Here is a 23,565-nt window from a genome sequence, read left to right as displayed (position 1 = left end):
AGGAAGAAAAGGTGGCTGCAGCCCCAATGGCCAGGACTTCTGCAGAAGGCTGGCCACGGTGGGATGACAACCTCCCCTAGATTGATTGCTCTTCCCACTAGCAAGGTCAGGAATATTAATTTTGTACATGCTAATTTGATGTAATGTGAGAGATGAATGCTTGTTCAGTTGGGTATCCTTGTGTTAATAAAGCTGCAACGCTTTCATGCCAAGAAAAGCATGGCATTAGCTGATTGGTGAATAAAGTCAGTGTGAATAAGGAAACACCATGCTTTAGCACAGCCAGAGTGGCCAGTGGTGGCACAAGCCAATGGCAGGCTGCGACGGCTCCTCTAGGGGACCCACGGCGGCAAGGCTCCCCAGGACACCTCCCAGCTGCTGGAAGCCCTAGCCGGTTCAGAAGACTCAGAGCCCAGGATGAGTCCTGTTCCTTCAGTGGCGACGGGAAACAAGAGTCCAGGAGTTCCAGAAGCGAAACCTGGGGCTCCCAAAACTGAGTTAAGAAAGACTCTACCTGAAGCTTCTCTCTTTGAATTCTTGCTGCAGTGAGAACTCCATGGTGCCACCGTCTCAGCAGCTCCTCCCCAGAACAATCTCCCTCCCTTCCCTGTGCTCTTCCTGAGAGGGATGGCTCAGAAAAGGAGGAGGCCAGAACCTCAGGAGGCCCTCCATCATCAGAAAGAGAAGGCAGCCTCCCCATCTCTACAATGACTCTCTTCCAATGCCTTCTGGGGGGATTGTTCTGCTGTAGTTTGGGCACCAACCCCAGTGCCGACAAAAATAAATGTATCAAGGACTAATTCACAGGACAAAAACCACTGCCTCAGACAAATCTCCAGATAACAAAGAATATATAAATACGTCGGGGACCATCTGAGTTACCTACTGTCCTTGGCTTCAAGCACATTTAAACCAACTGGGCACCAAACCAACCGTGGGAGTCCATAGGCTCACTCCCTGTGCCCTGGAGGAGTGTTTCATTGCTGAAATCACCTTAACACATCAGGGAGCTACGGGGCAGAGTCATTGTTCAGCCATCCCAGTGGTGGGGCCATGTGTCGGTTGACAGCAGTCAGTTTGGCCTGGTAGCCAGCGATGGTCTATCAGGTGAAACAAGGGTTCTGGAGCCAGGGTACATTTTTACAAGAGTGGTGAAGGAAGTAAGCTGCCTGTGGGTGCCGTACTCTCATTCCTCTTTCTCAGTTCAATACATTTCCAAGTTCACTGCCCACTCAGAATAAAGAATCCAGGGTCTGAACCTCTTCCCAATGTCCTTTTTACCTTTTATTCTACAAAATCCATAAGGTAAATCCTAGCCTATATTGGATCCAATAAATAAGAAAAACAAGTTCATGCAAAGAAAGGATCCTCTCATCTTGGTGGAATGGAGTTTGGGTGAATTATCAGGGTCAAGGGGGTGTGCTTGACCTTCTCAAATTGCATACATGAGCAGTGGTCAATTTTGTTAATGGCTGAGAGCAGCCGTGCCTTACGCATTTTCAGCTCTGGAGCATAAGGATTTGTGGAGGTGGGACAGAGCAATTCTCAGGGGGTAGCTGATGTCTTTCACGAGGCAGCTCATTGAGGCAGCTTATGGAACCAAGGAACTCTTGCCTGCCTATACACTTGGTGATCTAAAAACCTGGGGAAAACACAGTTGAGAATTGGACAGCAGACTATGAAAATGTGGGAACAGTCCTTAAAATGGGCCTCTTCAAAACTCAAAACTATCACTGGGACTGGCTTTTCTCCCTAATACTGAAAGAGCTATATCCAAGGAGAAAGTAAACGCATGGCTTACATGAGATGAGAGTTAAGATTTACATGGAAGAGGAAGCCACTGATTCACATCTGCCCATCCACCCAGCCAACCCCCTATCCATCTATCACTCCATCTATCCATCCATCCATCCTTCCACCCATCCATCAAAAAACCTATACATCTATCCATCCAAAAACCTATCCATCCGTCCATCCATCCATCCATCTAAAAACTTACCCATCCATCCAAAAACCCATCCATCCATCCATCTATCCATCTATCCATCTAACCATCCATACATCCACCCACTCACCCATCCATTCACCTCATTCTTCTAGCCATCCCAAAACCTATCCATTCAAAAACTCGTCCATCTGTCCACCCATCCATCCAACCAAAAATCGATCTATCTATCCATCTATCCATCTAAAAATTCATCCATGCAAAAATGTATCCATCCATCCAAAAAACCATCCATCCATCCATCCATCTACCCACCTACCCTACCCATCAATAACCCAAAAACCTATCCATCCATCCAACATGTATTAGACACTAACTACATACTCCCAATTCTTTAGGGTTAACAATAAGTAACCTAAGTAAATAGCTCAGAATTACAGGCTATACTTTCATGTGCTCAAGATGGCCTTGGTTACATAGAGCACAGGGGCATTAGAGGATCATACATCTGCAGAAATGTCTTAGCTTGATATTCAAAGCCCAGCATAACCAAGCCCCACTTTACCTTCTAGGTTTTATTGTCCACTGCCCCCTCCACACACACACAGGCTACTCTTCCCTGAGAATTTTCCTTTGATCTTGCCTTGATTGACGCTGTTTCTTCCATCTTACATACCATGCTTGATCTTTTTACACCCTCCTCCCTGTTCTCCAGGGTCCTGTTCATTCCATGTCCCCCCAGGAAGTCTTTTTTCACCTGTCTCTTTGAAAGTGATCTCTTTAATTTCTATGATGAAACAATGAATGGAAAAGTCCTCTTTCAATTCTAAAGTCTACAGAAACATAAGAAATTATCAGCATCATTATATATCTCTTATCTCCTGTAGTTTTAGGGTGGCTGATCCTGTGCACACATTCTCTTTCCATATACACTATGAGAGCATTCTTTACCTCTATGTCCTTTGCATGGCCTGGCATGCCAACTGCCCTCAGTAACTTCTGGTCCAATTCTTTTAGTTTGGATGGTGCTACTTAGGCTAAGAACCAAGATAGACCAAAGGTCACTTCAGGTGGAAGTTTCCACCACCTTCTTCCACAGCTCTTCATTGCTGGGTTGAGAAGCTCCATGTGCCCTCTGACTTGCCATGCATCTCTTCATGGGGTCTCACTCCCATGTCACCGAACAGAGATACTCCAGTAAGAGCCAAGGCCACTAGTGTATCTCAGTTCTGGTGAAGTTCCTCATCTTATGACCACAAAGAAAACTTGGAAAGAAAATGTTCCCAGTGACCTCAGAAAAGTTTAGCCCTACCCTCTCTGCACTGGGCACCTGCATGGTAGCCACCATGACTAAGTAACCTTAAGGCCTGCAGCACTGCCTGCATTGAGCCAGGACTGATCCAGCATTCAGCCAGCATTGACACAGTATGCAGCCAACATTCAGCAAGTATTTATCCAGGACTCAGCCAGCACTTAACCAACACTCAGCTAGTACTCAGCCAGCACTGACCCAACACTCACCTAGCACTCAGCCAGGACTTACCCAGCCCTGACCCAGCAATCAGCCAGCAGCACTCAGTCAGCACTTAGCCAGTACTCAGCACTCACTCAGCACTCAACAAGCACTCACTCAGTGTTGACCCCTCAGTTAATATGCACCCAGGCCTCACAAGTGTGCATGTGAACACTGTTTAGATGGATAGTGAAAAAAATCATTCTACTCTGTTTGAAGGAACAAAGGTGATGGTCAAATGTTTCAATTTTTAAATAATTTTGACTGACATATACATGCCTACAGATTTCAAACTCATTTCTATACATTAAAACAGCTTTCCTCCAACCAATATATAAATACTATCTATTGACTCTTTGGCATCATGATATATGTTTCCTCTTAAGTATCCTGTCTTGCATTTTTATATGACACTTACATAGTCTGAGTCGGGTGTTTCTTATACTAGATCAGGAACCCTCAATACCTTACCATCCATCACAAGGAAGAGACAGAGAGAAAGAAAAAAAGAAATAACCGTAAAGTAATGAGAACAGCACTCTCACTAACTGGTTTATGCCTTGCTTGCCTTTTCATGGAGGATAATTTAGTAGTATATATCAAAACTGAAAATAACTACACTCTGACCCAGCTAGCAATCCATACTACAAAAACATTCATACATCATACATAGCCCCTCGACAAAAACAAAACAAAACAAAAAAACCCTCTATGATTAAGGGTGTTCTCATCAATATTTCTTAGAATACTAAAGAAGTGACTAAACAAAGTAAGGTATACCCATATCATGAAATACCATGTAGCAACTCACAAGGATGATAAGACAGAGACACCAATGTCAAAGAAGCTACGGAATACTGGAACTTTCAAGTGTCAACTATCAACTGTTACAATCATTTTGCAAATCTGTTTGTCAGTATCTACGAAAGCTATACTTGTACATACTCTGTGACCCAGCAATTCTATCGCTAGATCTAGACCCATTAGAGGTACATAACGTATTTCACCAAAAGACCTGTACGCTGATATCCTCTGCTACGCTATTCACAACAGCAAAGCAACTGGAAAGGACCCAAATGTCCACCACCAGTAGAATGAATAAATACATGGTGTCCTGTCCATACGCTAGAGCACCATGCTGCAGACAAAACCAACTGTTATCCAAAACAGCACAGGAGAATCACGCCAGTGAAATATTCTATGAATTCATTTATGCCAATTTCAAACTCAGGCAAAGCTCACCTGCGGTGTTACAAGTCAGGAGAGCAGTTACCCTTTGGAGGTGGTAGCTGAGGAAAGGCAGAGGAATTCCTGGAGTACGAAATGTTCTGCTTCTGGGCCTGGCCCTGGAGGCATGTGTGTGTTCACCTGAGGAAAATTTGACCTATGCTTCTATTCATATGCTGGCCTTTTTGTGTGTTATTCTGCATAAAAAGGTTTTTTAAAAATAATTTCAACTTTTATTTTAAGTGCAGGGGATACAGGTGCAGGTATTTTTGGTTTTTTTTTGTTTTGTTTTTGAGATGGAGTCTCACTCTGTCACCAGGTTGGAGTGCAGTGGTATGATCTTGGGTTCAAGATCCGCCTCCTGGGTTCAAGCGATTCTCCTGCCTCAGCCTCCCGAGCAGCTGGGATTACACGCATGCACTGCCACGCCGAGCTAATTTTTGTGTTTTAGTAGAGATGGGATTTTGCCGTGTTGGCCAGGATGGTCTCAATCTCTTGACCCCATGATCCACCTGCCTCAGCCTCCCAAAGTGATGGGATCACAGGCGTGAGCCACTACGCCAGGCCAGGTGCAATTTTGTTACATGGTCATATTGTGTGATGCTGAGGTTTGGGGTATGGTTGATCCCGTCACCCCAGTAGTGAGCCTGATACCCAACAGGTGGTTTTTCAGCCCTTGCCCCTGCCCTGCCCCCTTCTAGTAATCCCCAGTGTCCACTGTTCCCATCTTTATGGCCATGTGTACCCAACTGCATACAAAGTTTAAAAAGAATAATTCTCTAATTTCTCATATGAGAAGATCTCTAAGACATGTCAGAAGGTAGGAAAAGAAATGAAGTCTCAGAAACACAAATGTGGATCTCTGTTTTCTGAGCAAGTTTGGGTGTGTGTGGTTGTATGTGGGCACCCAGTGAAAGAATCCTGGCCTGGATGTTAGCAGCTGTCCTGCAGGTGGAGGAGGCTGCTGCTTTGTGGGGAGCGACATGGCAGAAGGAAGGGGAGGAAAAGGGCACTCTTCTGCACCGTCTGGAATGTTCATGTTCACAAGCACACTTCTATGAAGTGCTGTGACATATGTGTGTGTGTGTATATATATATATATATATATATAGAGAGAGAGAGAGAGAGAGAGAGATGAAGTCTTACTCTGTTGTCCAGGCTGGAGTGTAGCAGCATGATCTCAGCTCACTGCAACCTCTACCTCCAGGGTTCAAGGTTCAAGTGATCCTCCCACCTCAGCCTCCCAAGTAGCTGAGACCACAGGCAATCACTCCCATGCCCAGGTAATTTTGTATTTTTAGCAGATACAGGGTTTTACTATGTTGGCCAGGATGGTCTCGAACTCCTGACCTCAAGTGATCTACCTGCCTTGGCCTCCCAAAGTGCCGGGATTACAGGCATGGGCAAACATGCCCAGTTAGTACCGTGACATTTTAAAAGTTATAAAGGAATTTTTATTTGTAGCATGCACCTCCTGTGTGTCAGGCTCTGTACTGGGCACCGTCAGTCCAGAAGACACAGCACCCGGCCCCAGGGAGTGGGCATTCGGGACTGCATGCCTGGGATTCAGTGGAGAGTGGGTTCCTGCTCTGGGGGTCGGTCACAGAGGCACAGGGTCCTCAGGCGCCAGGTCCCCAGAATGCCAAAGGGCCCCGGGCAGCTCTCCAACCTCCCACCTTCACTCTCTTCTGCTGCAGCATTCTAGGTGAAAGTGTCACCTACAGTGACAACGAACTAGAAAACAGAGGCATGGGCAAATTGCATGCTGAAGTCATAATTCTGACCTTGGTGGGAGCAGGAGGTGGGAGCCTGGAAGGGGGTTGGGTGATACCCAAAGCATCCTGGGAGCATGGCACCCCCTAACCACAGGCAAGGTCTTGTCCCCGCTGTGGGAACCAGCAGGTCTCAGGTCTGTCCCTTCCTTTCAGGTTTAGGCCTGGTGTCTGAAGCCAGCTGCCCCCTCCACTGGGCACAGTTCTCAGCTCCCCGCATCAGCCCAGAGCGCAGCCCTGCAGATCACGTCGCCAGCCCTCTCAAGTCCCTGTGGTGGACTCCTCGGGGCAGGTGGCTGTGTGACAGGTGATGCAATGGAGACAGATGTGCGGTGAGATCTCTCTGGGCCCTACCCTTCTGCTGTGAAGACTGAATAAGATAACCACCAAGAGTAAGGGTAGTTTATTCCCTTTCTGTCTCTTTGCCCCTTCCTAAGAACTGCAGAAAGTTCTACAACCTAGATTTTCTGATATTTTATTTATTAATTTTTTTATGAGATAAGGTCTTGGTTGCCTAGGCTGGAGTGCAGTGGTGCGATCATAGTTCACCTGCAGCCTTGAACTCCTGGACTCGAGCAATCCTCCTGGCTCAGCCTCCCAAGTAGCTGGGACTACAGGTGCACACCATCACACCTAGTTATTTTTTTTTTTTTTTTTTTTTGGTAGAGACAGGGTCTAGCTATATTGCTCAAGCTGGTCTTGAACTCCTGGCTTCCAACTTCTTGGCCTCTTAAAGCAGTGGGAATACAGGTGTGAGGCACTGCACGTGGCCTGGACTTCCTAATGCAAGTGCTCTAGAAACACACAGGCTTGGAGAGGACACTCACACCAGGATAGGTACAGCCCCTACCCCCTCAGCTGCCACTTGCTTCCCTGGCCATCCCTGCCCTCATGCATACTTACAGGTCCAGGTTATGCTCCTAAAACCCCGCCATGAAATACCCACCCTCTGCAGAGAGACCTGCTACTGGATCAGCAGGTATTTCCTAAGAGAGGTCGGCGGATCACACCTCAGCAGCAGGGACAGAGCTGTATGGAGCTCCTGTGGCCTCCTAGGTCCCCTGACACTCCTCAAGAGGTGCTCATGAACCTGTGAGATCTGTGTCTCTTGGCTTCCCTTGCACCCAGGGAAGGCCACTCTGGGCTTGCTCATGCGACCAGGAGCGTGTCACCTCCCAGAACCTAGCTGACATCTCACGTAACCAAGGGCTTTGCTGTCCCCTCCATCCAAAGCCCATCCTTCTCACCTCTGCATCCCCACAGCCCTGCAGAATCCCTGCAGCTAGGGCAGTCCCTTGTTTCCAGTGGGCTAGGTGGGCAAGGAGGTTCAACCCTCCCCCCAACAGAGCAGAGGGAGGGCCTGGGACAAGCTGGATACTCAATCAATTTCTTTGAATTAAAATCAAATGCTTAAATTAAAAGACGACCCCATAAAAGAGCCGACTTCATTCTTGTTCTTTTTGTTTGTTTTGTTCTATTTCCTTGAGACACTTCGGCACCAAGCAGCATTTCCGTAAAGAATTAAAAGCTCAGAATGAATTATGGATGCACAGGCGCCTCCCATCTACCTGCAGAGGTGCTGTCTGGGAACAGTCCCAGCCCACCTTGCGGGGCCCTGCACTCCTGAGGTACCTTCTGCACATGATCGCTGCCTGGCTATAAAGCAGCCCAAGAAGGAGCGAGAGCTGTCCATGTGTTCCAGGTCATGGACGAAGACGCTCAGGCTTAGAGAGTGAGAGAACAGGGGATGAGACACAGAACGAGGACTGGAAGGGGGAAACCAGAACTTTTACTGATGGATCTCACTGCCTGTCTCCAGAATACACATTTAAAATGTACTGCTTAAGGGTGAAGAAACCGAGGGAAAGCCCTGATTCTTTAAAGCATAACACATGGCCAGGCAGGCGCGGTGGCTCATGCCTGTAATTCCGGCACTCTGGGAGGCTGAGGCAGGTGGATCATTTGAGGTGAGGAGTTCGAGACCAGCCTGGCCAACATGGAGAAACCCTTCACTATTAAAACTACAAAAATCAGCCGGGCGTGGTGGCGGATGCCTGTAATCCCAGCTACTTGGAAGGCTGAGGCAGGAGAATGGCTTGAGCCCAGAAGGTGGAGGTTGCAGTGAGCCGAGATCGCACCACTGTACTCCAGCCTGGGTGACAGAGCAAGACTCTGTCTCAAAAAAAAAAAAGTGTGACACACAACCGCATGGTGACTCTATCTAACCGGAAAGGACAGCAGGCTGGAGTCTGGCCACGTGACCTTGGCAGGGTGTGCTTGGTAAGTCTGTTCATCTCTCAGTCTCAGTCTCCCCACTTGAAAAATGGGGCAATATCATCACCTCCCTTGGAAGGCAGGGGAAGACACAAAATATATGAAGTAGATAAAGCAGGAAACGTCACGCATGCAGCAAGGGTGCCCAGAACCCTCTGCTGGTCCCAATTGTGGGATCTGGGTGTTTTTCTTCTTGATCGAGAGGGAAAGTCATTTTTTTAAATCTGAAAATTTGAATAGAAGGGCTGCTTTCTGGATGAAGCAAAGCCTGAAAGTCCATGAACACCCTCTGTGACAAGGTTATAGGGTACAGGGGAGAAGTTGGGCCCTGGATCAGCACGCCTTGACCATCATGGATTAATCTGTCTGGAGCACAGGTTGCAAGGGGGCTCAAATGCTGCCTTGCAGCTGGAAAACGCCTACTGTACAAAGTTCTCAGGACCAAAAAGGAAAAATACTTCGGGGACTTCTCACTGACTGGGTTCGGGGCCCAAGTCTCTGAGCTGAGGGCAGCCCTCTCTGTTGGCAGCCTCTTGGAGGGGACCATAGGAACAGTTTATAGTCGCCACTGTGAACATGGAATGTCACATGAGCAAAGACACTTGTCAAATGCCTTTCCCTTACACGCACCCTCATCATGACCTGTGTTAATAAAGTTAATTGAATTTAAGATCAATAATGGTTAATTATTGCAATTTGACATTCAGAGATAAATGGCTTTAAGACAGAGAAGTATGTGTGTATGTGTGAGTGCATGCGCATTCGAGAGAGAGAGAGAGAGAGAGAGAGAGTGTGTGTGTGTGAATTCTCTCCAAAGAAGGTGAATGCATTACAAGCCTAAGAGGGATCCCACAAGCCTTCCATTGATTCTGGTACATTGTGATCGACTTCATCCTCTGATGAATGTGGGCTTTTCAGAGCTACAAGTAAATGTTCTACAAGACTACTCTAACCCTTGTCACTGGTCAAATCTATACGTGCTGTACACCAGAAATCTATTGAGATAGATTAAAGAACTGCTGTAGAAACAAGAGCAGCTTCAATAAAGGTGAAGGTTTATTATATTGACTATTAATGTAACTTAACTGTATGCAGTTATGAATGCTTATGGATCAGGGCGGTTTAATTTGGGGCAGTTGGATATGATTATAATTGAACACAAATTTTTTTTACATCACCATAGATGAACTCAATTCAATGTGGGAAAAAAAGAAAAACCAACCTAGCTTGCAAAGTGGCTAGGTTATAACCAGCTTCCCAAAGGGTGAATTCCTGAGGCAGGGTGGCCCCATCAGAGCTGGCTCAGGCCCAGTCCTCTCTAACAATGTATTCACCACACCACCTCCTGTTCCCGGTCTCAGAGCGTGCTCTCGGAGCTGATGCCCCAGCAGTCTAGGCTGCCCCACAAGCCCAGGGTCAGGGCCGCTAAGTGACTCCTCTGATTTGATCCAAGTTGGTAAGAAGTTTACTTTTCAGGAGAGATTCTCAGTAGGAAGTCATAGCCCCAAATGCCTTAGCAATGATACTCCTCCATCCACCCAGAACCAGCTAGATGACCACTTACAAGATTTATAATGACAAAGTAAATGTTGTCAGGGAAGAAAGTCCTACTGATTGCAGAGCGCTGACAATACCGTGCGCCTGAGGAGTTCTGTCAAAATGTAAGATTATGCAAAAACACCGTTGAGAACACTGCTAATCATCTGCTTGTGTCAATTACTTGAAGGGTCTCTGACAGCATATTTACATTAAACACATTTCAGGAGCAAAATCCTTAATGCTATATCAGAATATTTTTCATTACCATTAGCAAATCTTTAAAAATCGTTTTTTCCCCCCTCGGCTATAATAGGAGTGATGGTAAGATGGGGAAGGCTGGGTGGGGGCCTGTGTGGGCGGAGTGGATTGCGGGGGATTTCAATTCATCCCTCTGCAAAGAAGCGGGTGGTGCAGACTCAGAGACAGGGCATCCCCACCACACCTCCCTCTTAGGACAGATGATAGGGCCCTCTCTCATCCCTAACACCCTCCAAGCCCAGTGAGCAATGGCATGGGTTTTCCTCCTGGTCGTGTAGCCAGCCCCACACATCCAATGCCAGGCTTTTTAACGGAGCAAATGACAGGTGTACGGAGGCAATTATTGAAATTAAAACTTAGATGACATCTGCTGGGGCTGTGCACATTTCAAACACCTCGCCCTGGTCACGCCATCTTGTCCACAATTAGGGAGACATGGATGTAACCAAAACAAACGGCCTGCGGCCTGCAGTGGCCCAGCTGCCTGAGACAGGCCCTGTGCTGGGCATCGTCACAGAGCGGGGGACGCTCCGGCAAAGGGACTCCCCAAGGTCCACCCAGAGGCCTCCCTCGGCAGGCCAGAGAGGGTCCAGTCAGAAGGAGTCTGAGGTGCTGGGAAAAATACATCCAGATCCTCTCAGGACGGCACAGCCCTGGGCTTTGCTGGATGTGACAATCATTTCGAGCATGGTAATGATGGCAGCCAGCACGTTTTGATTTTTAAAATGTTTGAGCACTTTGCTGAATGTTTTACCTACACTGCCTTTGGTTCCCCTCACACCCATCCCATGAGGTCCACAGGTGGAGACACTGTGTCTCAGATGCATGGCTGATGAAGTAGAAAACCAGGATTAGAACTCAGGTCCCTGAGCTCCTGTTACATTCCACACCATGGATGTCTTATTTCCAATGCCGGTGAGCTGGCCCAGCCCGGTAAGTACCTGAGGACATTCCTCACACTCAGAAACGCAGGCAAAGGGACCCTTACACAAAGCTTGTAAAGCCCCAGCACTGCCTTAATGTGACAAAAGAGAGAGCCGCGGTGCTGACCCATCTGAGACTGCCACTCACAGGGTCTCTCCAGGTCCGGGGTGCACAGGAGTGACCTCTCAGTGCCTAAGCTGCTGCCCACATTTCCCAAGGGCTCAGAGATCTGGAGCTGACCTTCCGCCTTGTGATCCGTGCCCTGGAAACATCAAGCCACAGACTCTGCCATGCCCAAGAAGAAAGACAGCACAGGGTGTGAATGGGACTTAAGACTCCACATCACATCCCACCTACTCAACAAGAAACGCACCAGACGCACAAAATCAGAAAGTCCTCACACCTGTTCACAAGCAGGCAGCCGAAGGAATCCAGTACTTGTGGTCATTTCAGAAACTGGTGTACGTTACATGGAAATTGAAAGCAAAATGCATTCCTTTTAAGAAATTCTATATTCTGAATGTTTTGTTTTCTAAAATCTGTCTCTTCCCATTCCAAACATACAGACATTTCCTCAACTGACTTTTATAAGTGCGCTTTTAGTTTTACCTTAAAATACTTAAAAAACTACACAATACAAAAATAGATATGCCTATATATAAACATACACACATATATATGCATTTTCCTTATCAGAGTGTGTAGGTTAAAAAATAATGCAAACATGCCACATTCATCCTCAAACTGCACTTCCATATGGGAAGTGAGATGTATATTGAGGAGACCACAGTTCAAAACAGGGGCATCTGGAAGCCAAAATTTGGGGTGGATTCTGCATGCCCCATTACTTGTTTGGTGGAAATAAGAGGTCACAGGTAAACAACGTGGCTTGAGTTCATTTTCAGTTTCAATCTAGATTAAATGTACAGGTGTGTGTAAACAAATACACATACGTATGCTTGTCCATAAATGCATAAACACACGCCCATCCATATGCACAAATGGACCTCTGAATGAATCTGATTGCCCTACAAAGTTACCCTTCAAATACATTTGAACAAACAACTCCAAACCAAGCTACACCAAATGAATGAATACACTGCGCAATGGTGGCCCAGGCTAATGGGTGGGGTTGAAAACATCAGATTCCTAACGTCTGAGCCTCCACTCCGGCAAATCACCCCCATCTCTCTGGGAAGAGACTGAAAATAGTGAAGCTGCTGACCTGCAGGCCTGAGTGCTGTAAAGGGACCTTTCTCCACCGTGCTGAGGAACGTGCTCAGGCCTGCACTGTGATATTGGTCTTGCTGCAACACAAAACATAGACAGCAGCCTCTGAGACGGCGCAGTCTTGGCTCACTGGAGATGCACTCAGTCCACACAGGAGCCCAGAGTCACAAGGGTGGAGGGCTCTGCTCATGATAGCATGAGCCACTTGACCTGCACAGGGCCCAGTTGGCACCCTGACTGTCTCCGTGGGGTGGCTGAGTATATGGAATCACTCAAGGGTGAGACACAGAATCACTCAGGGGTCTGGTGGGTGCTGGTGCAGGCTCTCACAACCCCCATCCCATCTTCCTTTCTCCTTCTCTGCTGGCATTTCTTCCCCAGCGAGGTCTTAACGCCTCACAAGCCAGATTTCTAAAACCCCAAAGCCTGCAAGTGACGAAGGGCACTGGCAAAAAGATGGCACCCGCTGGCTGAACTGTCATGGGATGAGCCATTGGCTGGTGCCAGCAGAAGCACGTGGGTCTCAGAAAGATAGATTTTTTTTGCAAAGATTTTATTTTATTCAAAATAAATGCTAGCTACCATTCTGTGAGACGGGTCCTGGCTAGGGCCAAGTGCTATTCCAGGCCCTTCCTGGCATCAACCCACACACCCTCCACGAGGACTTCATGAAGTGCTCACTCTTATAATTCGCCTTTCACAGTTAAGGACTCTCAGGAACTTGCTCCACGGGTAGGGGCTCACCACGTGGGGCCAGGACTGAGGCCTCCCTGAGTGCATGTGGCCCCCAGGTCCATAACTCTTCCACTCCACCCTCCTAGGGGCTCTGCCTCTCCCTCTGCATCTTCAGCTGTTTACAGAAAGAATCTCCTTTCCCCAAACTGTCAAACTGGGACCATAACAAAAAAGAAAAAAATGAATCTTGAGTTTTTAAAATATCAAAACCTGAAAACGTATAATTAAATTAATCATCATAAATTACTTTCTAGCACTGAGAGTTGGATTTATAATATCATTTTCAAACCTCTCTGTGAGATTTAAATATTTTATAGCATATGTGAGTTAGAGGGAAATGTGTCTGAGGGCTTAAATATTGCTGCAGAGCAGCAGACTTTGACAAAAACTATAGCACAACTGTTTCTAAGGTAGTTTGTAAAAATTATTTATTTCCATACCAGTTAATTATGATGGGAGTCTTTGTTGAATGCACAAGCATTAAAAAAGTGCTGATATTTTATGCATCTTTAACTGGAGCGCGATTCCCCGCAGCGCACTGGTAACTCCTTGACATTTAGCATTCACTCACAGCAACTGTAATAAGGGGTTTGATTGCTTCCTTTGCAGATGCAGTAATTTAATAACTGTGATCAGTTGCATAAATTTACTATACAACCATCTTAAGTTAGCCACATTAAAATTAAGCAAAATTGTAATCTGTTGACAGATTATTGCTACCGAACAATTCTACTAAAAGCATTTCAGATTAGCAAGTGCCACGAGCACTTGTGTTTTATAAGCTTGTAAAAAAAGACGGCAGCTTCCTCTTTCCACATCCCAATCTCCAGTCACCCCCTCTTGCGCCCCCCCCCCACACACCACAAATCTGACTATTAGACAATTTCATGAAATTCTGTGCTTTCTGCTAAATCACCTCTGAACTGTTGATTTCATTATTTGAAATGTGTGTGGTGGATTCTGCTGTCTGGAAAGGAAAAAAAAAACAGCCGCGTGTCAGTTTCTTCTTTCTTTCTTCCCAGTAATTTCCTTTATGCAACTTTACATCCATTGCCTTTGAAGGGATAGGAAGCCTCCTAGCATGGAGCTCTTCTGAATAAAATGATCGGTTCCCCAGAGCAAAGGAAAAGCACTAATTTCATACCTTAGATGGAGAAAGGTAAAAGGTGCCCGGCTCCCTCTGAGTGAGATCCCTGCAGCAGGCATCCTTAATTAAGGAGACAACAGAGACGCCTTCTCGCTCAGTTGCTAAAGAACCCCTTATGGAGTTTGTGGGTAGAAAGAGAAGAGGGCACAAGTTCCATGGGCAGGCTTTACCTAGAGCATGGTGATAGAGAGAGGAAAACAGCGCCCCTGCCCACTCTGTTTAGAGCAAAATGGGACCGGCATCTCTTGCCTGGTGCCCTGTGAGTTGACTTTTCAGAGCAATGTTTAGCCAAGCAGGCAAGTCAGGAATAACTGTTTCTGATACTTCCCAGCAAATATCTTTAACCATCTGTTTACACTTGCCAAATATGCTTCCAAGTTTCCAATTTTATCAGTATATAAAAAGAATATCTGTTTTTAAAAAAAATCGTAAATATCTTGTGATGCATCTTTACATAATTCAAGAGAAATTAAAAAAAAATTCTCACTTGAAAGCCAGCATGATCACAGATTTGTTTAAACTTTCATTTACATAGAAGTTTGGGGTAGGAGCCACAGAAAGGGGGTAGGCACTTTTTTGGAATGGTCAAATGTCAAAGGTGAGTGCCAGGCAGGGAGCGATGCATAGGTGTGCCCTCCCCGGGAGGCGGATGGCACACCCACCGTTGTGTGGGCTCATTCCCGGGGTGGCCCTGCATATGCAGCCTGTCACTTCAGATGGAGTTGCGGGGTCTCTCCCAGACAGGTGACGCGGCGGGCTGGGCTGCAAGCTTCCTTCGCAGCGAGGACCACTACTGAGCGTGACAAATTGGATGGGACTTCACTACCAAATTTCCTGCCAAGAGGCCTAACAGTCAAATGTCTATCTTCTTCTCATCACCAAGAAGTGATGCTACGACTTTGACATAGTGTCTCCATTGCTTAAAGACACAGTTAATGCAAAGTGATCGCACAACGTGAGGTCTGTAAAACTTTGAAGAGCCAAGCAAAAGCGGCTTCCATCATTGGCTCTTTTATCTCGGGAAGGCACACGTGCGTGTGCGTGGGTACACGTATGCATGCATGCATGGGCATGTGCACGTATGTACACACACGTGTGTGTGTGTGTGTGTGTGTGTGTGTGTAAAACGAGAATTCCTACCAGGCGGCACAGAACCTGGGTCTCTGCCATTGCCGCCATTACCTGCCATTCTATATAACATAATACTCTGGAGATACCCTGGACTAGGTTTGTTTGCTTCTAATTATAACTAATTATGTTTCTAAATACGTTCTTTAGGGTTACACGTGTATAAAAATGGAGGTAGGAAAGCAAGAAAATGCATCGGGATTATTAAAAGAAAGAGAAACATACTAATTAGTTAACTAGTATACTCATTTCAATGTTTAATAATATTTTTTAACATTCCAGCATACGCCGCAGAATTAAAAATTACCCACAGCACCACCTGTGCGTCCCCTGGGATGTGAGGATTTAGAGTTCTCTCCTGCAGACTTGGAGTCCTCGTTTCTAAATATTTCTTTGAATATTTCTTTGTATTCCACCTCATTCCACCCCCACAAATTAGAAGCCAAAAAAAAAAAAAGATAGTAAATTTTGTTCCCCACCAAAGCCTTGTAAATAACATCTCTACAAAGCCCAACTTAATTACATAACTCAAGTGCTTGAGGAAAAAGAAAAAAAACTGCATCTATTCCCATAATTTTGGAAGCTGCCTCTACCCGTTTCTCTATGTGCAGACTGCACTGGCTGTGTAAAAAGCCAAGTGCCCGCCCTGTTCTCTCAGCCTGGATAGGAAAGAGTGCCACTGTACCCCTTCATTTTTTTTTCCATCTGCTTAGTGCTCCCCCTCCCTGGGATCTGGGAAGGTTCTGGGCTTTGTGTGGCCTACGATGGGGCCAACTGCATATGGCTGGGGAGACGGGAAGATGGAGTGGAGCTGAGAGTGCGGAGAAATGGAGCGGGAGAGGGGACAGGAGGCCCAGTCCGCCCTCTCACCTGGAAACAGCCCCACCTCCTCCACCTGAGCAGCACGTGGCACGGGCCTGGTGTTCCATCAGGACCCCACAATTAAAACGGCATGATGAGCGGTGAAGCCAAGGGTGCCCCCCACGCCTCTCGGGCTGGCTTTCCTCAAACTCCACTTCTGATGGTGGGTCAGTCGTACACAAACAAAGCCTTAACAGAAATGTTACCGAGGAAATAATAGCCATTTCCAATGATAATACACAATTTTAGCACTGACGCTTGGCTGATTTAGGTGTTCGGCCAATGTGTCAAGCAGCCTGCCTTCCTTAGGCGGGCCTTTAATGGGTAACTGGCAGGCTCTGGCAGCCTTATTTCTGTTTTAGATTTGGTTTGTCATTGGGTATCCATTACCTGCCATTCATCTTTGATCTCTTTGGACAGGCCTGATCAAAAGATGTCATTTGACCTACTCTACTTGGCAGAAACTTGTATGACTCTCATAAAGGGGCCACCCCAGCTATAAATAAAATGACATTATTATTTTTCTGTCCTATCATGTAGAAGAGACAATTATGATAATGCAGTGTCTGTCATCGGGAGCCCAGCAAATTGCTAGCTCTCACGCAACTGTTTAGCTTTCTTATTTGTTTTTTGTCTGTTTTCCTCCATTTCAAGTTGAAAATAAAGCAGAATTGAAATCCCTAATGCTCTGCCTCCCACTCCAACAGTCTCGGGGCTGCTTCCCATGGCAGTGACGTGCAGGTGTGGCCGGCAGCTTGTGTTTGTCAATGGTGGGTGGTGGCTGTGGCTGTGCTGGCAAGGCATGAACAATGGGATCAAGTTTGTCCTTCATTTAGTGTTTAGAAAACAAGCTAATCTCTGAAATTAGAACTGAGAGATATTACTGCAAATAGATAAAAATCATGGCAAGGGTTTATTGTGTCCTTAATCAAGTCATAATAAGGGAAAATGCACTGGAACATTCCCCCGACAGGCAAAATAGAGAGCTCCGGTGTCATCACTGGGGAGGGAGCAGCTCACAGCTTGGGGACACAGGGTCCAACTGTTTGTCACCGTCTCCAGAGTGGACCATCTCTATGGGCTCCAGTTCTAAGAGACTGGCTCTAGATCCTTTTTGGAAATGGAGGTTTCAGAGCACTGGGCTTTGCTTCCTTCCCAGGTGTTTTAGGCTCCACAGCGACACAGGGGTAGAGTGACAAAGTTACTGACTCAGTTGTCATTCTCAATCAGGTGCTCTTGTGGACCAAGGGCAGCACGTTCTCCACCCACCACGTGCTGAGAACGCCCACCCATCTGGAAAGAGAGAAAAACAGGGACACACCATCGAAGACCCCTGCAGAAATCCTGGCTGTGTCTGTCCAGATTCAGATCATCCTAGAGATAAAAAAGTGACTCCTACAGATGGGCTTCATTTGACATGGGAGAAAATGAGGCCAAAAACAGAGGAAAGGACTGACCAGAGGCACCACGAGGAGTTCGCGGCAGAGCTGAGACCAGATTCCAAGCCGCCTCACTTTTTGGTGGGGTCCACTCCCCATTGACAGGCCACCAGCCTGCCGCCCTCCCCAAGGCCAGCCCAGGAGCTCAGTCTTCTGTGAGCCGGTGATCGCCATGCTGTGGGCCCCCAGGGCCTGCCTAGACTCCAAGCTGCTTCTGCAACACAGGCTGCCTCGAGCTTTGCTTGGTGTGAAGATGCACAGTGGTGTTGCCAGCCATCCCTTGCAGATATAATGCTGGCGGGCATCGCTTTGTATGACACCCTTGGGGGGCTCTATGGTCTCTCAGTGCCCTCATTTACCCACAGGATATGAGCTAACAACCAGGGTGCGTGAGGTAAGAGGGTGAGTCATAAAAGAACAGAAGGATGAAAGGGAGAGAGGGAGGCCGGGCACGGTGGCTCACGCCTGTAATCCCAGCACTTTGGGAGGCCGAGGAAGGCGGATCCTGAGGTCAGGAGATCGAGACCATCCTGGCCAACATGGTGAAACCCTGTCTCTACTAAAATAATAAAAAAAAAAAATTAGCTGAGCATGGTGGCGTGCGCCTGTAGTCCCAGCTACTCAAGAGGCTGAGGCAGGGGAATCACTTGAACCTGGGAGGTAAAGGTTGCAGTGAGCCGAGATCATGCCACTGCACTCCAGCCTGGTGATGGAGCAAGACTCCATCTCAAAAAAAAAAAAAGAGAAAAAAGAAAAAACGAAAGGGAGAGAGGGAGTAGATTCAGAATTCCTTACCTGAAGAAGGAACATGGCCTCTAGTGGGTATGGACTGGTGGAGCCATATCTTATGCAAAAAAATGAAAAAAATACTTTAAAGGTGCAGCGGCCCAAGCCAGGGCAACTCAATCTCTGTATGGAATGGAGACACCAGCACTGAGGCTCTCTCAGTATAACGCATGGCACTCATTTTGAGGAAGAACACATTTGAGCGACTTCTCGGCATTGGGAACCATCAAATCAGCAAGAACAAATATTCCAGATTAGCACGGGTGTCAAGAAAGGTCTGGAAACAGGTCCTAAACTAAGAAATCAAGGCAGGGAAATGCAATGTGCAGATAAAGCATGGTACACCCTTAGTCATCCAAACTTGCAAAGCATTAAATAATGTGGCCCAAAGAGGAAAGACAGCTCCTAAGACTGTTGCAGGAATATTATTCCCACAAGATTCAGCTGCAGCACCTCCACTTCCAGGAAGCTTCCACTAGCTTTCTTTCACCCGCTGGGATGGCCATGACATCCCCGTCCATGTTCCCATCCTGCTCAGGGACATTTCCATCATGGTACCCACATCAGAAATTATGTGCATCTGAGTCTCATCCTCCACACTCCAAGCCCCCTGAGGACTGCCTATCTTGGTGTCCCTGGAACCTGCCAGCATGACTTGAACAGGCGCTTAATACACATCCCCTCAAATTGTTTCAACACATACTCCGGTGAGCTGGTGCCCGCAGAGAAATTTGTGATGATGGGAACGTACACGCAACATACGTTTTCCTTCCTTGAGGTTGTGCGACGTCTTCCCCATCCCCGGAACTGTGGGTCCCATTCATTATGCTGTCATGTTGCTCGGTGTGCTAAGCCTCCACTCAAGTGTCCCAACCTTCTCATGTCTTTCCCCTACTCTGGCCCCAGGCAATGAGCCTCTCTCCTCTAAGCTGCCTCTCAATGGATCAAAACTGAAGATGCAGAGCCAAGTGACCCAAAGCAAAGAGTGTGGGGCAGACCACAGGAGGAAAAGCACAGTCTTCCTTCATCTTCCTAAGGAGATGTGAGGGTTTGGGGGCCATTTCACACGCATTTCCTTTTCTTTCTGGTGTACCACTGATCCTGTGCCCTGGCATCCAGGGTGGTCTGCAAGTATCTGCTGCATGGATGAATCCATAGGGACCCATTGCTCAGGAGAGAATCCCTTCCACATTCTTAAAGGAGATGCAGTTCCACCAATCTATGCCAAGCTAGAGGCCACATTCCTTCTTCAGGCACGGAATTCAGAATGAATGCAGGGCAAGGTGTGGACAGCGTGCGGGCTCTGTGTGATGCATGTCACAAAGCAAAAGGACACTAGGACCTCAGAGAGCTAGGTTCGTCTTCTGCTCTGTCCTGAGCCACAGTAGGACTTGGGCAAACTACAAAACCTCTCTAAGGTTTCTGGTTCTTCCCTTTAAAATGAGAATAAAAGTCCTCTCTTTTGAGAATTGTTGTTGATGGAATTATGCACATAAAGCACTTAGCACCGTGCCTGGCACGTGGCGAGCATTCAATAAAGAACAGTTATTTTGGAGTTATAAAAATTAGAATTTTCCAGCAGCAAGGAAGACTCCTGCAGTGATAAGGCCAGGATCTCCATGGTGACAGGTTCAGTCCCCCACAGGGCCCCACCCTTGCAGCTGGAAGGATCAGGCTATGTCCAGGAAACTCTTGCCAGAGCCATCAGCTCAGCCTCTTGAGTCCAGGAAGGAAGGTGGTCACCTCGCTAAGGTGTCGGCCAAAAGGCCTTCCGCCATCCAAAATTCTCTCTCCATCTAAGGCCAAGGGTTTCACCCATAGCAAGTCAGGTAGATTCTGGGTTACGCACTGCCCTGTTGTGGATACTCTTATAAAAAGCAGATAAACTTCAAGCAGGTTGGGATGGAGGGGGGCTGAAGGCTGCTGGGGCTTATTCATCCACCTAACACCTTGGTTGTGGATTTATTCATCAGCTCACATCCCCCATGTCCGCCTCACCCCCCTACAAATCCTAGGATAGATCAAGAGCATTCATGTCTGGGGAGGCAGGAAAAGGTGGGAAGAAGAGAGACAACACAGATGGCAATGTGCTGCTGAGCTCTGGCCGCCTCTCCGTCCCAGGGACCTTCTTGGCGTGAGCCTCGCCTGTGGCCTCCGACTGCACAGGGTTTGTTCCTTACAGTAAAGAGAGGTCTTGGTCCTACGGAGTCCTCCAGCACGTGCAGAGATGAAGCAGAGGAGAGGAGGTGCTGCGCTGTGAAGGGAACGTGCCCCTCTGCCCAGCTCACAGGCTCCATACCCATCAAGGCTCAGGGGGCATGGGCGGAACATGAGGACTGGAAGATGAGAATCCCGTTTAGGGTCCGTGCACTGATAGGGTGAGAGATCTTTGAGCAGAGCCATCCCTCTTTAATTTATTAATTAATTAATTTACTTATTTATTTTTGAGAGAGTCTCTGTTTGTTCGTCTATATATTTATTTATTTTTGAGAGAGTCTTTTTTGCCCAGGCTGGTATGCAGTGGCACTATCTCAGCTCACTGCAGCCTCCACCTCCCGGGTTTAAAGGACTCTCCTGCCTCAACCTTCTGAGTAGCTGGGATTATAGCCACTGGCCACCACGCCTGGCAAATTTTCCTATTTTTAGTAGAGATGGGGTTTCACCATATTGGCCAGGCTGGTCTCGAACTCCTGACCTCAAGTGATCTCGCTCGCCTCGGACTCCCAAAATGCTGGGATTACAGATGTGAGTGACTGCGTCCGGCCAAGGCACCCCTCTTTAAATCCTGGCTTCTCCATGTCATGGCTTTTGAGCCTCGGTTTCCCCATCTGTAAAACAGGCATGGTGACACCAATGTTTCACAGGGTTGCTAGGAGAGGCACACTGGACAAAAAGAGTGTTTTGCAGGCTCTCTGTGCTGTGCACACCACTGCTGAGAAGAGGGCCCTCTTCCCTCCCACGGCTGGAAACTATGAATCAGCAGACGCTGGCTGAGGTCACAGAAACAAGCACAGAACCACAAAAGAAGGATCTAGAGCTGTGCTGTCCATGGGACTTATGACTGTGTTGTCCATGGGACCATATACCTTTAAATTAATTAACATTAAAGAAAATTTAAAATTCAGCTCCTCAGTTGCACTCATCACACTTCCAATGGGGTGGTCCTATCAGATGGCTCAGGACAGCAAATTTCCATCAGCGCAGGACACTCCACTGCTGGCTGGAGGGGTCTTCTCCTGTTGCTTCCTGAACCCCATGGCTTCCCAGTGTCCTCTCTCTTCCTCTTTAGAAAAAGACAACTTCCTACAGAAACAGTTCTTAACCCTTTCGGGGCTTTCTGGACTCCTTTGGGAAGTCAATCGAAGTCAATGTTTGCTGAAATCCAGAATCTTTCAGCGTGTGGGAGGAGTTCCACCAGGGGTACAAGAAAATATGAGGTGGTTCACCTTGAATCACACAGCAATAAATTACTCCCTTGTCAGTGCCGTCTTTTTCCCTCTGATTGCTTCAGGGAGAAGGTATCCAGTGGGTGCTATTGGTCTTTACCACCTCCCCAACACTCGCTAATCTCCCTTTTTAAAGAAGAGAGATAAGGCATCAGCCTCCAGTAGGAAGGCAAGAGAATTCAGCTAGAATTTAATGGCATTGTTTGATTTCACGGCATTTATTTTTATGGTTATTTTCTCTTTATGGCAAGTGATTCTGGGTCTTCATTTATAGGAGTGACACACTTTCCTTTTAAAAATAAATTTATTTGAGTTAAAACGTGTGTAAATAATAAGTTCAGGCAATACATGTGGTATGCAGATATGTCAAAAAGCATGACAACTTTGGGACTCAGGATGCCAAACCTGCTCGGGGGCAGGGAACAGTCACAGAGGGTTCCAGAGGGGACTGTGTGAGGGAAGCCCCAGATGAGGGCTTTGCTCTGCTACCAGCGTTTGCTGTTAGCATTTCCAAACCCGAGATTTGGAAGGGAATTTGTCAGGTTTCTATTAAAACCTCTAAACGGCCAGTTGGAGGAGGTAGTGGTTATTAAACCTCAATATTCATAAATATGCTAATAAAAATGTAAAATTTGCAGTGAGCCATTATCAATTACAGACAGGATGTTTCACCTTTGAAGGATAGCCCCCGTGTCTGGTTGCTGACCAGGGGCTGGAGGCCGAGTGTGCACTGCTGGAGGGCAGCGCGGAGTCTGAGCTCCATGCCTGCCACGTGCGGATCTGGGCACCTGGCAGGGACCCAGGCGGCCATGCTCCTGGCACTGCACACCACCTGCCTGTCGGGCTGCAGAAATGCTTCCTGTCCTCACACATCTGCCAGTGCCTCTGTGAGCGTGAGGCCTGTCCACCTCTCCAAGACAACCAGGAAACGGAAAACGACATGTGATGTGTGAACTCGCCCTGACTTTGGGCTGATTGGTGAGAGTCCCCCGAACAACAAAATGCATGACTGAAGCCATTCAGCAAATGTGAAGGATCCCGGGACTTGAAGGACCCCTGCTCCTTGCCTAGAAAGGGCTCATCGGAGCCAAGCCCTTCACAGCCGGGCACTATCAGAGGTGGAGTGTTATGGAGAAGGGTATGGTGCTCAGAGTCCAGGCACCTGAATCCTGGCACTGACACTCACTTACCAGGCTGTAACCTGGAGCAGATGATTGGACGTCTTTGCGTCGCAGGGGCTTCACCTGTATATCAGGCAATACCTTCACCCCAAGTAATGACAGTGAGCCTTTCTCTCTGCCTGCTTCCCATGTCCACATCTAAGAAAGGCACAGCAGAGCC

At 47.3% G+C, this 23,565-nt stretch overlaps 1 protein-coding gene across 2 annotated transcripts in view; it reads right to left on the bottom strand.

Moving 5' to 3' along the window:
- The window catches only part of TSHZ3 (teashirt zinc finger homeobox 3), a 75,713-nt gene that overhangs the window by 16,666 nt on the left and 35,482 nt on the right, over nucleotides 1-23,565 (bottom strand). The window contains exon 1 of one of the 2 annotated variants that reach the window (XM_064381524.1): nucleotides 14,562-14,648. The exons of the other annotated variant lie outside the window; for it this stretch is intronic. The gene's annotated coding sequence lies outside the window, so the exon portion shown is untranslated. Of the gene's footprint in view, nucleotides 1-14,561; nucleotides 14,649-23,565 lie in introns of those variants that run through there. 2 annotated transcript variants of the gene reach the window in all.

This window comes from Aotus nancymaae, unplaced genomic scaffold (assembly GCF_030222135.1).
Source record: "Aotus nancymaae isolate 86718 unplaced genomic scaffold, 86718_ANA_hifiasm-v0.15.2.pri h1tg000028l, whole genome shotgun sequence".
Classification (NCBI taxonomy): domain Eukaryota; kingdom Metazoa; phylum Chordata; class Mammalia; order Primates; family Aotidae; genus Aotus; species Aotus nancymaae.
Note: the sequence above shows the minus strand (reverse complement) of the source record. Positions and strands in the feature narration are given on the sequence as shown.